Source organism: Trichechus manatus, unplaced genomic scaffold (genome assembly GCF_000243295.1).
Source record: "Trichechus manatus latirostris isolate Lorelei unplaced genomic scaffold, TriManLat1.0 scaffold00005, whole genome shotgun sequence".
Taxonomy (NCBI): Eukaryota; Metazoa; Chordata; class Mammalia; order Sirenia; family Trichechidae; genus Trichechus; species Trichechus manatus.
In genome coordinates, this window is record NW_004443941.1 from 20,567,204 (window position 1) to 20,583,583 (window position 16,380).

Consider the following 16,380-nt stretch of genomic DNA (forward strand, 5'->3'; position numbering starts at 1 on the left):
GGGCTCGCGGCGCGCGGGGGCGGATAACGGGGTCGGCGGCTGGATAACGGGACCAGGAGGCGGATAACGGAGCCGGCCGGGCGGGGTGCGGGAGAAGATAAAGGGGCGAGGCCGACGGGTAACGGACTCCGGAGGGGACGAGCCACGGGGCCCAGGCTGCAGGGGATCGGTGGGATCCCAGCGCGCCGAACTCGGGGCCCGGGGGTGGCTCGGCGCAGGAGAGGCGCGTGGGACCTGCCTCCCGCGGGTGGGGTTGGGGGCGGTGGCTCCTCGCTCGGCCCCGGATTCGGGGGCGGGAGGGGTATGAGGGAGGCGGGTCCGGCACCTGCGAGCGCGCGTGGACCGGGCACTCTGGGAGCAAAGGACTAATCGTGAGGTTTTCCAACATGCCCTGCTCTACTACCTCTGCTAAATTTTTCTGGTATTCTTGTCCCTGAAGCCCAACACGTAGCCGAGAGTGTGCCCCCTCCTTGGGATCCTTGCTGTCTGACGGGGTCAGCCGCGGATCACGAACCACATGCGTGTTAGTCATTTGTGCAGAGTGCATGTGTGCCCGTGGGCGTGCGTGGCCCAGACTGTGGAGTGTGTGAATCGGTGTGGTTGAAGGGGCCATAGTGTCCGAGGAAGTGTGTGTGTGTGTGTGTGTGTGTGTGTGTGTGAGTGAGTGAATTGGTGCTGACTCTACCAGAACTTCTGGTCCCTCCTCCTCCCTCCCTGATTGCATCATTAGTGCTAATTGAGGGGCTTTCGCACGCCAGTGCATTAGCTGTTTGGACTGAGCTCCCCCCTCCTGGGAGAGATAAGCCGCTGCCCCTCCCCTCCCCCTCCCAGCTCTCACTCCCCCACCACCCTGGAACTGTCCACTCAGATCCTCTCACCTTCCTGGCCACCTTCCTGCCTCCCTCCGGGCCTGGACTGGTTAATGTCTCTCCTCCCTTAAGGTGTCAGATTGGCTGGGGAGGGGTCAGGGAGGAGGAGCGGGGTACCAGGAGGGGAGATTTTCCCCACAGGGGGCTGAAGAGGTCTGGCTTACACGAAGAAGGCTGGGTCTCTCTGATGAGAGGGAACAGAAATCTCTGCCCCTTTGTTCTTTTGGACAAGGAAGGGCAGAGGAAGGTCTGAACCCTCGACCCCCAGCCTGTGACCCCACTCAGGACAGGGATTCCAGTGCTGACTCCTGCGGTCCCCTAAGACTTGGAAAGTTGGGGTCCAACCTAACTCAGCAGGCGTGGGAAGGGCTCCGTGACGGAAGCCATGATTCCCCTGAGTTGGCGGAGTCCGGTCTGGTCCTGTTTAGCTGTTCTGCCCTGCGCTGGCCCATGGCTGCGGGGTGTGGGGGAAGGCTCTGAGCAGATGCCCTCCTCAGCCCTCACACCAGATGTCTTTGGTCTAATTAACTGTGCTGGGAAAACCAACCTGAGTTTGTAAACAGAGCTACTGGCTAAAGTCAACAGGGAACAGCAGCAAACAGCAAACATTTCCCTCACACTCAGCCTCAGTCCAGTTGAGCCCCCTGGGGAAGAGGGGAAGCTGGGTGGATCATGAGGCTCCCCGGCCCACAGCTGAGTCAAGGGAAGCCTGTCTGTCTCTGTGATCCCAACATGGCTGCTGTGTCCTTACCAGTTTCAGGGCCTCCTCTGCTGAGGAGGAACAGGGGGATCTTGGCCACAGAGTTGCCATGCCAAGATGGGTTCTGTCCCCCTTCCAGCGATTTCCCCATATTTCCCCTCCAAACTACTTGATCCCTGAAAAAGCCCTTGTGGGGAGCAGAGGTATTTCTTGAAGAGCTTTCTTTGGGCCTGCTCTGCTCTTGGGTGTTGGAGGAGCCTCTGAGAGTAGGACTTGGCATTGTGGGTCTACAACTCCGAGCTGATGAATATAACCCGAACATTGTTAAGTTTGTTACACATTATGTAAGTATTATAATAACATGTTCCAAAATTAGATAATTATTCCTGTGATATCTTTGCCAAGCTTCAGTGTTTCTGTTATAGTTTGGGAGTTCAGTGCACACAGGGACCTGAGAAATAGTCACAAATGTACCTGCAGCGCACACACACACAGGCCCACGGAGCAGTATCCTCAAACACAGGAACAAAGACATTTCAACTGTCTCTCACACTCACTCTGGCTCTCTCACCCGCTCGAAGACATCCAGACATATACAATCTGAGATGGAAATAGGTTTTTGGACTCCGACAGAAAAGGATTGGATGTTCTGAACAGATTAGGGTTTCTGAACTGGCAGTTCTTAACCAAAATTTGCTTGTTTGCTTTTTTTTTTTTTTTTTTTTCCTTTCTTCCTGGAGTTTGTCCCTCATATCCTCAATTCTTTTTTTTTTTTTTTTTTTTTTTTGCCACCCAGGGAGAGGAATCATTTCAAAGAACTGAGAGACCTCAAATGCTGCAGGCTCCTGGTCTGCAGTCTGCACACCCGCCTGGAAACCTGGCAGGGTCCGTAGCCTGGGCCTCACAGACCAGAATCCTGAGGCCGGTGTTCAGTTTTGAGTCCTCAAGGCCATCTTCACAGTAGAGCCTCCAGACCGGAGTCCTCCCAGCTCCCACCAGGGCTCACACCAGCCCTGAGGCCCGAGTGTCCATGTTAGTGTGAAGGTTCAGTGGTTTGGACACACCATGCTCTCTGCCTCCTCCCACCGCACTCCCCACTCTACCTCAAACACTAACTTGGATACTAGTCTTTTGAAGAAGGCAGATGGCCCAAGAGTCCAAAATGCTAAATTTCTCTGGAAACGTCTTTTAGCTACCCCTTTCCTTCATGTTTCTGTCAGCTCCTCCTAGGCTGCCTGGATTATAACCCCTGCCTCCCACCAGCTCTCTTTACTGCCTGCCCTTTTCCCTCTAGCCCTGTCCTCAACACTACTTTCCGAGTGTTACTCTGCTGCTCAAACCCTGGAGGACAGCCCTACCTGGGCCTTCAGACCTCCACAAGCCGGCCCCAGCCCTCCACTAGCCCTCCTCCCCCTTTCTTTTCCTTCCTCTGCTGGGAGCCAGACTCCCAGGCCCAGTGCCTGACCTTCAGCCGTCATTTCCATGTTCCCATGTTGCCCACACAGTTGTCCCTTCCTGGAATGCCCTCCTCCAGCCTTTCCACTTAATCTTCATGAGGAGCTGGTTCTTCAAGATCTCCACGAAAGCAGTGAGTTATAGACAGTGCTTCTCAACTGGGCACAGAGGTCCCTGGGACCTTGAAGATATATTCTCAGAGTTCTGTGGATTTTTGTCTCCTTCCTTTAAAAGAAATATACAGAATCTATTTCTCAGACCTTGGAAACCCTCATTTAGAATAAAGAGCTTGGGCCTTGGAGTCAGAGAAACCTGGGTACAAAGCTCATGAGCTGAGTTACTTTGGGCAAGTTAGTGACCCTCTCTGTGTATTAGTTTTCTCATTACAGAAAAGGGGGAGTACCTACCACACAAAGTTGTTGAGTGGTGAAATGCAAAAACATGTAAAACACAGGATAAGCCCTCAGTATGTGTTATCTCTTCCTAAGATTAATAACAATATTAAACAAATATATACTCGTGACCACAACATGGTAGACAACTTGGTTGGCTGTAACTCTCCCTAGAAGCAGATATGACTTCTACCGCTTGCCATCCTGGTTCCCACTGGTGAAATCTCTCAGCCTCTTGGGCTCTCTCTGTGCCTGGAATTTTCACTTTTTCCCAATCAGCAAACCAGCGGTTGATCAAAAGAGGCCCCCACCGCCTCCCCCACCCATGCAGTGAGCTGTTGAGGGAAACTGGATCAGGGCCTGGGCTCAGCCTCCGATTAGATACCACAGTGACCGAAGCAGGGAAGGCCTCAGCTCTGTCCTCCCTGGGGCCAGGAGCTGGGGGAGGGGACTGATTCAGCCTAGGAGGAGCAAGGAGGGGGAGGGGTATGGGGGTGGAGCCAGGCAGCCTGCTCGCCTACCCCCACCTCCCCCAGGTAGGAAGTGAAGCTGAGTTTCCAAAATATAAAAAACAGATGATGAAGGTCAGGTTTCCTATACACTGGAGAGCGGGAGCCCTAAGGCAGAGTCCCCAAGAAATTATCTGAGACAGAGAGACAGGAGAGAGAGAGAAAGACAAGACAAACAGACAAAGATGCAGAAATAGGGAGACAGCGACAAAAACCCCAGAATCCTGAGAAAGGTAGTCGGACAAAGAGACAGAGCCGTGGTTCAGGAGAGATGGTTCCACCCGTTTCTGGAAATGAGCTTAGTTCCCCCTCCGTGGGTCTCAGGATGGGAACATGAGCCCTTCGGCTCCATGACACGGTCAGAGGGTGAGGCCCCCCTGGAACCCAGAAACTGAAAGGCTCCGTGGACTCTCAGAGCTCTCACTGCTTGGGCTGGTCTCTCTGGGCCTGTCTTGGCCTGCCGGCCTGTGGTCCCTCTCAGGCTCTGTTCCTGGGCCTGGCTCTCTCTTCCTTCCTCCTCAGCCTCTCCCACCAGCCCAGAGAGATGCTCTGTGACAGACTTTCTCTTTCTCTGCCTTTCCTTGCTCTTTGAGATGTGTGCCCTCCCACTTCCCAGTTTCTTTGGGGAGGAGGAACTGGACGTGGGGGAGGCTGAGGACTGGAGAGGGGGTGACACCCCCAGAGAAGGCTGAGGGGTACCTGTTTACAGCCATTACCTGGGGGAAGAGAGGAGGTTGCCTCAGGGTTGGGACCCTGCCCTGAGGGAAGACTGCCTTTTAGGGGAGGGGGACAGTGAGGGCTGCGCCCCAGAACTCAGTTCCCCTGCTCCCTGGGGCAGACAGGCAGGTGGGTAGGGGGATGGAGAGGCGGCCAGTGGATAGACAGAGGAAGGATAGACTCGGGGGCAGGGGAGGTGGAGGTGAGGTCTTTACCTTCGTCTGGAGGGGTTTTCATGGGACAGGGATGGGAGCAGAGGGGCCAGGTGGTTTGGAGCTAACACATTACACTTTCTCTGACCAAGCCAAATGCACCCTGAATAGATGGGGTAACTTTTCCTCTAGGCCACAGTCAAGTAGAAAGAAGTAGTTCTTGGGGAACAGGGTTAGGGCTGCAGTTTGCAAAGTGGAGAGAAAAGAGGAAGAAAGGAGGGGATGTTGAGCTGCTCTCCCAGGAAGGCAGCTTGGGCCCAGGCTCAGAGGGAAGGCTTCTCCTTACAGTTTAGGAGGCCTTGGCCCTGCATCTGCCCTCAGGAGCTTATAATGTGACTGGGAAGATGCACACACAGCCATCAGGGAATGATACAATGGAGCAGCTTACAAAGGGTGGCAGGCAGGCAAGACCTTGGAAAGAACTGGCCACTACCTGGAACCCTGAAGGAGAGTTACTATGTACTGAGAACCTGCTGTGTGCCAGCAACTGTCTAACCTGTTGACACATACTGTGAGGTCAGTATTATTACCCCCATTATATAGATGAAGGAATTGAGGCTCATGAGATTAAGGGCTCTCTTCAAAGCAGACCACCATGAAGTCAGGAGGCAGTGCTCAGGTTCTCATTCAGGGTGTTCTCTCAGTTCCTTGCTGGTTTAGGGAAAAAAAAGGAGAGGCAGAGAGGCAAATAAATACATGTCACCAGTGAGTATCAACATACAAGTCCGTTAAGGTCATTTTTGCTTCCAAGGAATGAAGTTTGGCCATATAGATGTATTATTTTATTGTTCTGATTAATATGAATGATAACGTACTTATGAAGTTCTTTCCATGATCATTTAATCCCCTTAACACCCTTGGGAGGTAAATACTATTATTATTTCCAATATTCACACAGAGAAGTTAGGTAACTTGCCCAAAGACACACAGCTATGAAGAGTCAGAGCCAGGATCTGGATGTAGATGTGCCTGATTGCAGAGCTCATGTGCTTCACTGTTATGTCCTGTGGCTTGTGGTTTAGTCCACTGTCTGGGCTGGGCGGGGCTGATTTCAGCTACAAAAATCTCAAGGTCAGTCTTTCCAAGCCCAGCCCTGCAATTTTTGATGAAAGGATGGGTATCTGATGATATTTGAGCTTTGAAAGGACAGAGATGGGCTCAACAGGGAGGGAGTGGGGGGAAAAGAAGGGAGACACAGAAAGGGGTGCATTGAAGAGCACCCCCTAGGGAAAACCACAGACTTAGGAGCTGAGCCCAAACCTATGAAGTATTTTTCAGGGACTCCACTGTAATTCCTTCCTCCCACCCCTTCCCTTGGGTCCAGAGGGAACAAATCAGGAGTGATGGCTTACAAAGGGTTAATGAGACTCTGGGAGTCTACATGGACTTAAAATAATTATTTGAAAAATACCAAAAAAGCACAAAAAAGGAAGTAAAAATTACACAAAATCCCACCATTAAAAGAGATCATATAGAGTAAGATGTGAAAGCCAGGTTGTCTCCCCCTCATCTGGAAAGGTAACCCCTACAAATGGTGTCCTGTGTAAGAGCTCCCTGTGATGCTCCATGCATTTGTCTCCTTCTCCTCCCTCAGTTCCCTTGGTGACTGTCTCCTTTCTGTGCCACCAGTCTCCAAAATTAGACACCTCAGAGTCTCTTTGATGCTTCTCACCTCACATTCTTATTAAGTCCTTATTAAGACATTTTAAAAATGTCTCTTAGATTTGCATCTTTATTTCCTTACTGCCATCCTCCCTTGTCTCAGCTCTTCATCTCACATCTGGTCTGTTATTTGGGTCTCGTAACTGTTCTCCTCCTACCTCAAAGCATGTATGGGCACCGGATTCATCTGCCGAGAACACCGCTTCCAGCATATCATTTTCCTGTTAGAAAATCTTTAATGATTCCTCATCATTTGGAGGATAATTTAGCCTGGCATTTAAAGCCCATTGCAACCTACTCCTTTTATTCTTGCATCCACAAGTACTTCCTGACGTGGACTCTTTTGCAACCTGGCTGGTTGCTTCATCAATCTTAAGCATGCTCTGCTATTCCTCCCTGGCAACACCCTTTCCCCACTTATCCAAAGCTTGCCCATCTTCCAAGGGCCATCTCAGGGTTTTCTTTTTCTAAAAAGCCTTCCCTGACTGCTCCCACCCACCTCCATTGCCTCCTTCCCAAAATGAATGAACATGAGGAGGCTGTACTTCATGGTTCTAGAGAGTCCCCTGGTTGGAAGGGACCTTGGATATGACCATAGAATTGTGGTTGTCAGCCTGAGGTACTCAGGTCTCCAGGGGCCTGCAAATGTATGGGGGAGCGGGGTGACTATGGCCTATTGCCAATATGTCAGACAGTCTATAGAAAATCATATGTCTTTCATGCTAAGTTTGCCCATTGGCCCAAAGTCAATGGAAACATTGACTTTTCTTTGCTGGTGGCCAGAATTATGTCTTCCATTGAGCATCGTCTGCTGAGATACTACATAGGTTGTTCATTAAGGAAAATAAATTAGTTGTTATGTAGAGGGTAGGCAGACTCTTTCAAAATCTAGGGTTCATGGAGGAGCAGGATGAATAAAAAGGATCCTGTTGGTGGAAAAGTTGGTCATTGATCCCATCCAATCTTCTGACCAAAGCAGAACTCTTCCCTGATGGACAAATACCTCGCTCATGCCCTGTGATGGGCAAGCCCACTTTCTTGCAGGGAGTCGAGACCATTATTGACTATTAATATTGTTAGGAAGTTCTCCCATCTCTCTGTAACTCTCTTCAGTTGATTTTCACTCTGGCCTATGGAGCACCAGGTAATAAATCAAGCCACCTTCTTCAGGATAGCCCTTCAATTCTGTGACCAAAAAACCCAAACCCGTTGCTGTAGATTCCAACTCATAGTGACCCTATAGTACAGAGTAGAACTGCCTCACAGAGTTTCCAAGGCTGTAATTTTTACGAAAGGAGCCCTAGTGGTGCAGTAGTTAAAGCGCTTGGCCGCTAACCAAAAGGTCATTGGTTTGAACCTGCAGCCACTCCTTCAGAGAGAGATGTGGCAGTCTGTTTCTGTAAAGATTTACAGCTTTGGAAACCCTATGGGGCAGTTCTACTCTGTCTTAGAGGGTCACCGTGAGTCTGAATCTACTTGATGGCAGTGGGTTTGGTTTTCTTGGAATCTTTACGGAAGCAGACTGCCACGTCTTTCTCTTGCCGAGCGGCTGGTGGGTTCGAACCACCGACCTTTTGGTTAGCAGCCAAGTGCTTAACCACTGTGCAACCAGGGCTCCTTTCAAGTATGTAAAGATGGTTTCAAACCTTCATTGAATTTCAGTTGCCCATAGACCAAAGACAAATCCTCTTCTGTGATCTAAGGCCACACATAACATAACCTTACCAATCTCCCCCACTTCCCACTTGACCATGCCCCACCTCCCCAGCTGCACTCCAGATTCCCTTACCTTTCTCTGCTCCTTTTTTGTACCTTGCTCTCTCTCCGCACTTACTGTTCCCTCTGCTTGCAACACTGTTGCCTCCCGTCTATGCCTAGTTACTCCACTCATCCTTAGATCTCAGCTCTTGAGACACCTCTTCAAGGAAGCTTCCCTGCTCAGCCCTAGTACAGGATCTTGTAGCCACATGTCCCTCTCCATTGCAGCACTTGTCCTGGTTGTGGTTTCTAATATTTGTGTGTTATTTGACTGAAGTTTGTCCCTTTCTCTTGACTATAAACTCCTTGAGGCCAGGGCTTTGCTTGATTTGTGCTTACCGTATATCCCCATCACCTAGCTTGGTGCTGGGGCCCATGGACAATTAGTAAATATTTGTTATTGTCTATCTCAGAAGGCTGTTGGGGAGAATAACTGTATGCAAAAGCATTTTGTAAGCTCTAAATTATGATCTATAAAAATGTTAGCAGTATTTGCTATTACCATTTCTTTAGTTGAATTTTGACCTTCTGGATGGACCCGGATGCATATCCCTGGTGCCCTCCATAACATGGTGAAAAAGCACCTTGTTTGCAGACTGAGCTTTTTTGTTTCCTTTTCTGTTTTAATTGGTTGTTGAATTAAAAAATAATCTGACTACATGAATCAAGTTCCCCCCAGATGTTGACGCCTCCCCTCCTTCTCATCTCTTCTCCCTATCCAATCCTACATTTATTGATCACCTACTCTGTGCTAGACACCAAGAAAATACAGGTAGTCCCCAGCTTAAGGTGTACTGGGGTTACAACCAACCGTACTTATGACTGGATTGTTTTTTTTTTAATACATCTTATTGTTAGTAATGTGTACTACATACAATGTTGCAGCGTGTAATTTGCTGATGTTATCATTCTCAGATGTTCAAAGATTGGATGTATAAAGATACTGATAATAAAAAGCAATAATAATGAAAACTAAAAAAAAAAAAGTATTCGATTTACATCAGAACCAACTTACGTAGGAGTCAACAGAAGAGAACCCTGTCATAAGTCGGGAACTACCTGTAAGCAGAGACAAAAAGATGAATAGTGGCAAGTCTCTGTCCTAAGGCATTCCTTGAAATCTTCTGATGAAGGAGATTTCTGGGCCCCTCTGCTTCGATCAAACGCTTCTGTTTACTCAGTAGTCTGGTAATGCTCCTCCTAAAATGGGGTCCTAGGGTCTTTGCTCTTGCTGTTTCCTCTCCTGGGAAGCTCCTTCCTCCCACTCTCCGGTGGTCAGCTCCTTCTTCATATTCAGGTTTTGGGTCAAATGTCAACTCATCAGACAGGTTTCCCAGGGCCACTCTCTACCACACTGTTCTGTTTTATGTTCTCAGATCACTTATCATTTTCTGAAATTATCTTGGCATGTCTGTTACATTTTTACCTTATCAGTGTCGGTCTCCTCTCTTTAGAATGTAAGCGCCACGAGAGCAGGATCTTTGTTTTGTTCCCTCCTGTATGCCCAAAGCCCCAGACAGTGCCAGCACCTAGTAGGTGCTCAATAAATAATCGTGGAAGGACTGAACATGACACTCCAGAGACCTGACAACTCAAGCTGAGTCTGTCCCCTCCCGTGGTTTGGACACCATACGTCTAGTAATGCCCCCATCCTCTGATTATTTTTCAGGGGTATCAATCTTGTGTTAGAGGCTAAATGGCAGGTGTCTCCCAATTAGCAGAAAACAATCCTCATTTTCTGTCTTAATCAAACCCGGCCTGTTTATCATGAGTCCCCTTCCTGCTTGCTGCAAGCAACTGTGACCTGCCCTCCTCCCCAGAACTTACCTGCTCTGTGTCCCATCCCCTCAGGGTGCTCCTCTGTGACTTTTAAGGTGACAATTAGTTAATCCAATAACAGAATCCTGCTAGTGTGCTAACGGGAGAGGGTGAAAAAAGGCTCCCAGCTCCCTTCCTTGGGGCTCAGGTAACATCTGTGCATTTAACAGGGCCCTTCTGGAGACAATTAAATAAATGCTTTATTGAAACAATAAAATTAATAGGGGTCTCGTGGAACTCAATGAAAGGTTTTTAAAAATTAACTTCATTGATTTTTAAGCTTCAAATCAAGCTTTCCCAGGCAAAGGGGTGAGGCAGGGTCCAATTTTCAAGAAAGCAGGTCCCTGCCAGCAAGGTCACCCTTGTGAATTCAGACCCCCAAGCCTGCGCTTTCCTGGGGAGGGACCATTCTTGCCAGCCTACTGGTCTGATTCCAATGGACGGCCCCAGTATTAGACATGTTTTTTCCATAAGCCATAGGTCAGTCCTGTTCCTGGGATTCTGTGGCCTCTTAGGTTCATTAGTCCCAGGCTTCATGGGCTCTGGTTGCCCTAGGTCAGGTGTCCCATCAAAGGAAATGTCATGATGACATTTGTCAACACTCATGTTGAGTGAATGAAACAATGAATGTTGGAGGATACTCATTCTGCCAGGAAATGGGCAGGACATTTATCTGGACCTGCATTTATTTGGACGTAAGCCCGTCTACCCCACCATATTGTTCCCCCTCCCCAACTTTCCTGGCCTTATAGCCCATAGTCACTCATTTCTCTCTAGGTACCATTTTCAGCCTCAAGGAAAACCCAAGAAGTCAGAATCTGTTAAATCAGAACCTGAGGTCAGAGACTTTGGAAAGCCTGTGGGTGGTTCTGCTGGTGGGGGCCAGGGAACAGGTGGGATGTGGGACCAGGGGGGCTTGCTCATGAAGGATTTGCCTGGCTTGGAGGGCGATGAGATCCTGGATGGGAAGACTGTCCTGGAAGATGTGGTTCTCTGTCCAGACGGATAGAGCTGGCATAAGACTGTCTTTGGGACTCCTCATTATTCCTATCAAGGTAGCATGTTGATTCAAACCATCTGTGAGCTTGTGAGGTCTGATTAGACTTGGCGTTTCCAACCCTGGGCTCCCGACTTACGCCCTACTCGTGTGTGAGGAGCAGGCTGGGGGTGCGGCTGGAGTGGGAGGTTGGACCTTCTCCCTGAGCCCTAGACTTCTCGTCCCCATTGGCTCAGGACACATGCGGCTTCAGACTGCTCCCCTCCTTTGGGCTCTCAACAGTCATTGGGCAGGGCTCTGAGCTGGAAGTCAGAAGGCCTCTGTTCTCAGCTCCACCCTTAACTTTGCTGTGTGACTTTGAACAGGTCATTTAGCCTTTCTGGGCCTCAGTTCCTTCATCTGCTACAATGTCATCTGCTGTGGTTCCTTTGAGGATCAAATAAACTACGGGTGTGAAACACATTGAAAAGCACGAAGACAAGACTGTACAAGTTTGTTGTTTTCATTGATGGTGTCCCCAATCTCAGGGGACAGGGCCTTCCTGCTCTGGAGTTGCTGTCCTCTGAATACCTGGGCTCAGGGCATCCTTTGGCTCTGGAAGTGAGAATGAAGCTTCTGGGGGCTGTGTTTAACACCTTCTCTGCCCCCCTATCTCTTTCCCTAGAGGCCCAGCACCTTGATTCAGGGTCTCTGGGATTCCTGGCTCATGCTTCCTCCCTGCCCTTCAGCAGTGCTGGGTCTCACTCTTCCCTCCATGTGCTATCCCCGACCTCTCATGCCCACAAGTGTCCCTTCCTTCTCCAGAATGTCACTCCCAGTCTTCCCCACCCCTCCTTTGACAACTCTACTCCCTGTCTTGCGTGATCCCACGCTGACCTCCTCTTCTCTAATGCTCACTATGCTTTGTGCATGAGCCTCATGATTTGCCACTTGATTCCTTGGCCTCTCTGGTGGTATTTAACTCTTTCATATGTGTCTTCTCTCTCTAGCCAGGTGAGAATTTTTCAAGGCCGGGGACCACAACCTGTCCTCTCTTCTCCCATAATGTCAAGAGAGCAAACCAACCAACACCTACCATGTGCAAGCCACTGTGCATTCATTACTGCAGCTGAGCCTCACAACTGGCTTTTGATGGAGATATTATTATACCAGCCTTGCTGAAGCTCATGGCGACCCCATGTACAACAGAACAAACTGTTGCCCAGTCCTGCATTCTCTTCACGATCATTGATATGCTTGAGGCCACGGTTGCAGCCACTGTGTATTTTGAGTGCCTTCTAACCTACGGGCTCATCTTCCAATGCTATGTTGAACAATATTCTGTTGTCATCTATAGGATTTTCACTGGTTAGTTTTCAGATGTAAATCACCAGGCCTTTCTTCCTAGTCTGTCTTAGTTTGCAAGCTCTGATGAAAGCTGTCCACCATGGGTTACCCAGCTGATATTTGAAATATTGGTGGCGTAGCTTCCAGCATCATAACAACACGCAAGCCACCATAGTACACAAACTGACAGATGGCCGGTGGGGCATTTAATTAGTGCTTACTAAGTGACAGACACTGTTTTAAGCACCTTTTAAACTATTTTAATTCTTTTACAGATGAGGAAACTGAAGAACAGAGCAGCTGAAGTGTTAAAATAACATGCCCAAGGCCTCGTAGGTGCTAAGTGGCAGGACTGGGATTTGAACCCAGGGAGTCTGGGGCCAAAGTCTGTGCTCTTAACCCTGTGCCTTATTCCTTCTGTTTAATATAATTAAGCAGACTTTCAAGTCAGAATCACCAGACCCAAACCCTGCCTCTGCCATTCAGTAGCTCTTTGACCTTAGACAAGTCACTGGACGTCTCTGAGCCTCATTGTGTGCATCTGTAGAAATGGAGATACCCATTACATTACTTGCTCAGGGTCACACAGCTAGGAAGTGGCTGAGCTGGGACTCACTCACACCCAGGAGGTAGACTCCAGAAGCCACACTCTGAAACCACCACAGCTTGCTGCCTCCCCGCAGACGAGGTCTACATCTGTGCCCCAGATCTTGGGCTCATGCCAGGACTTTCCTACCCTCTACAGAACATTTCCACTGGTCTCTCTCCTGTCCCCTCTGACTAAATATATGCGCATCGGGCCAGCTTCTACCCCCCTCCCCCTTTCCCACCCTCCGCCACCCTCCTAGTCTCCCAGACTAGAGATCTTGGAGGTGTCTTTGACTCTTCCCACTCCTTTATCCCTCTATATCTGCTCTGTCAACACAACTTGTTTTTTCCTTTGAAATCCAGCCCAGACTCACCTTTTCTTTCTTGGTCCCACTGCCATCACCTTAGTCTAAGCCATCATTACCTGGGTTTCTGCAAGAGCCCTTCAATTGGTCTCTCTGCCTTTGCTCTGTCTGCTCCCCCACCCCCTGCCGCCACATGCCTTCCTGCACAGGAGTGCCAGATTAATTTTCCAAAGGGCCAGCTTTTACCAGGTCACTTCCCTGCCCAAGGAGGCCCACTGGCTCCCTAATTGTCTCATCAAGGTCATTCTCCCCTGTGCGCTTTCAAAGTCTTCCCTTCCCCTGTGTGATCTGCTGTGTCCAACCTGATTCCCCATAGATCCCTGACACATGCCCTCTTGTGCCACCAGGCCCTTCTCCTTACTGTCCTCCAAAGAAGCTGTACCCATTCCCACTTCTGGGCCTTTGCACAGGCCATGTGCCCTGCTTGGAATGCCCTCCCCTCTTCTCTCTACCAGTTCTCTCCAGTCTCCAGTATCAAGTCCAAGTCCCTCACTACTATTCACCTCCTGCAGAATTTTCTTAGAGGTTGTTTCATGGGACTATCGCCCCACTCTACTCATCCTCAATTCTTCTTGCATATCTTGGCAATGCTGACTTAGTATCAATTATCTTTCGTTTCTCATCCCCCTGGCCTGCCTTCTTTAACTAGACTTTTAACTCTTTGAGGGCTGGCCACCTGTCTTCTTTTCTGTAACATCTAATCAAAGGCTGGATGCTCTGTAAAATCTCTGTGGATTGAGTGGGCAAAGAGGTTTGGTTTGAGTGCGTGGAGGCTCAGGGGAGAGTCTGTGTTCTAAACAGAGATTTCTTCCTCACTCCTTTCCTCCTCCCCCCACCCCCAGATCCTCAGCATCTCCTCCCCTGCACGTCTTCATCCATCAGTGATAAAGCCGGAACAATAGGGGGTTTCTTTCTAATTAAAGGGAGCAGTTAGTGTTTCCACTTCAAAGCCCCGAGAGAGAAGACTTTTGTTCCTGGGGCCCAGGAGCCCTGGGAGCACGGGTTGGGTCGGGAAGTGGAGCTCCAGGCTCAGCCAAGCATTAAGCTCCTGAACCTGAGATCCCCTCGTTTGCAGGCAGAGAAGCTCAAATTTAAAACAACAACGTAATTTGGTAACTTCGGCTCTGATAAAACAGTTGGGGGAATTTCTTCTCTCCTCGCGTCTGAAGCCAATGTTATTACAGGTGTGCACTTGTCTCCCCACCCCACCCCACCCCCCGCCTCTGTCGCCCCGACACACAGAGCACGCGCGCGCGCGCACACACACACACACACACATACACACACACACACACACACACACACGCTGTGCCACGCACTCACACGTATGTGGGACTCACAAAGAGCACACTGCACACACCTTGTGGGTACAGCCCTCGCCCCACTGCCAGGGCATTCTGGCCGGTCCCATCCCTCACACACAGTTACTCCCACACATCTCATCTCTCTGCCTGTAAATGCCCGGGAATGAGGGTCTCTGGCTTGAGAACTGCTCATTCTCTATTCGGTTGCACGTCGGCTTGGCAGACACATTTTCTCTGTCTCTGACATACACCGGCCACAGACTGATCTTCTCACCTAGGCTCAGACTGATTCCCACTCGAGTTATAAACTGGCTCCTACCTCCATCAACTGAAGCCTTGATATGGTAGTTGACTGAAGCCCCAAAATGGCACAGATGAGGTCCTACCAGTGGTCATAGTCTGAGAATCAACAAAGGGCACAGAATGGGTCTATAGCCTAACAAATCATCTCACAAATTTGATCCATTGATCACAGAGGAGGTGGGAAAATAATTTTTTAAGCCCAGTTCCATTGCTGAAATACTGTAGAACCCACATCATCCATTCATCCATCCATCCACCCACCCATCCATCCATCCATCCATTTATCACATATTGAGCAGCTATTCTTCGCCATGTTGTAGTCAACAAGGCTAAATATAGACCGTGTCCTTAAGCAGCTGAACGTGTTAGGTTAATTGCATGGATTTTAGCATTTTACAATCCTGTGTTCAAGTTGCCCTTCCTTGATTTACTAGCTAGGTCACTTTGGACAAGTCACTTAACCTTTCTAAGTTTCAACTTCCTCATGGGTAAGTTGGGGATAACAATAGTACTGACCTCCAAAACCCATAACCCATTGCCATCCAGTCGATTCCGACTCTTAGTGACCCTTTACGGCAGAGTAGAACTGCCCAATAGGGTTTCCAAGGCTGTAAATCTTTACAGGAGCAGACTGTCACATCTTTCTCCCACACTGACCATTAGGGATGTAAAAAGGACTAAATGAGGTCATCTGTTAAGCACAAACAAAGTGCTTGGCACATAGTACATGCTCAATAAATGATAACGATCATTCACTGAGTTATTATTCGTGCTGGTAGGGGTACAGACATGCACACCTCAACTTACAAAACGGCATAAGAACTGTAATGGTGACATGTACCAGGTGTCAGAGGAGCTCAGAAGGAGACTCTGGGTCTGCTGGGGGAGTCATCGAAGGCTTCTTGGAGGAGGCAGCCCTTGAACAGAGGCTTAGGGGAGTAAATCTTGCTTGGCTGACCAAGAACGTCATCCTCCTACGGACTAAGGACAGTGTATTTTGAAAAGACTGTGGAGAGGCACTCCTTCCCTGACACACTTAATCGCCGGCATGCCACCAGCTGATGAAGATAAGTAAATTTCTAAGCATTTAGGAGGATCTGAAAAGGCATTTAATGAAGATAATAGTGGTTAAGAGTTTGGCAGCTAACCAAAAGGCCGGCAGTTCGAATCCACCAGGCGCTCCTTGGAAACCCTATGGGGCAGTTCTACTCTGTCCTATAGGGTAGCTACGAGTTGGAATCGACTCGAAGGCAGTGGGTTTGGTTTTTGGTTTAATGGTGATGATGACAGTGATGCCTTGCTGTGATGGTGGGGAAGCAATGATGTAACTTAACCTTCCCTCTGCTCTGATATTACCTTCTTGTCTCCTTTCCTTTCCTCCTTGCTGATCCCGCCTTTCTAATAC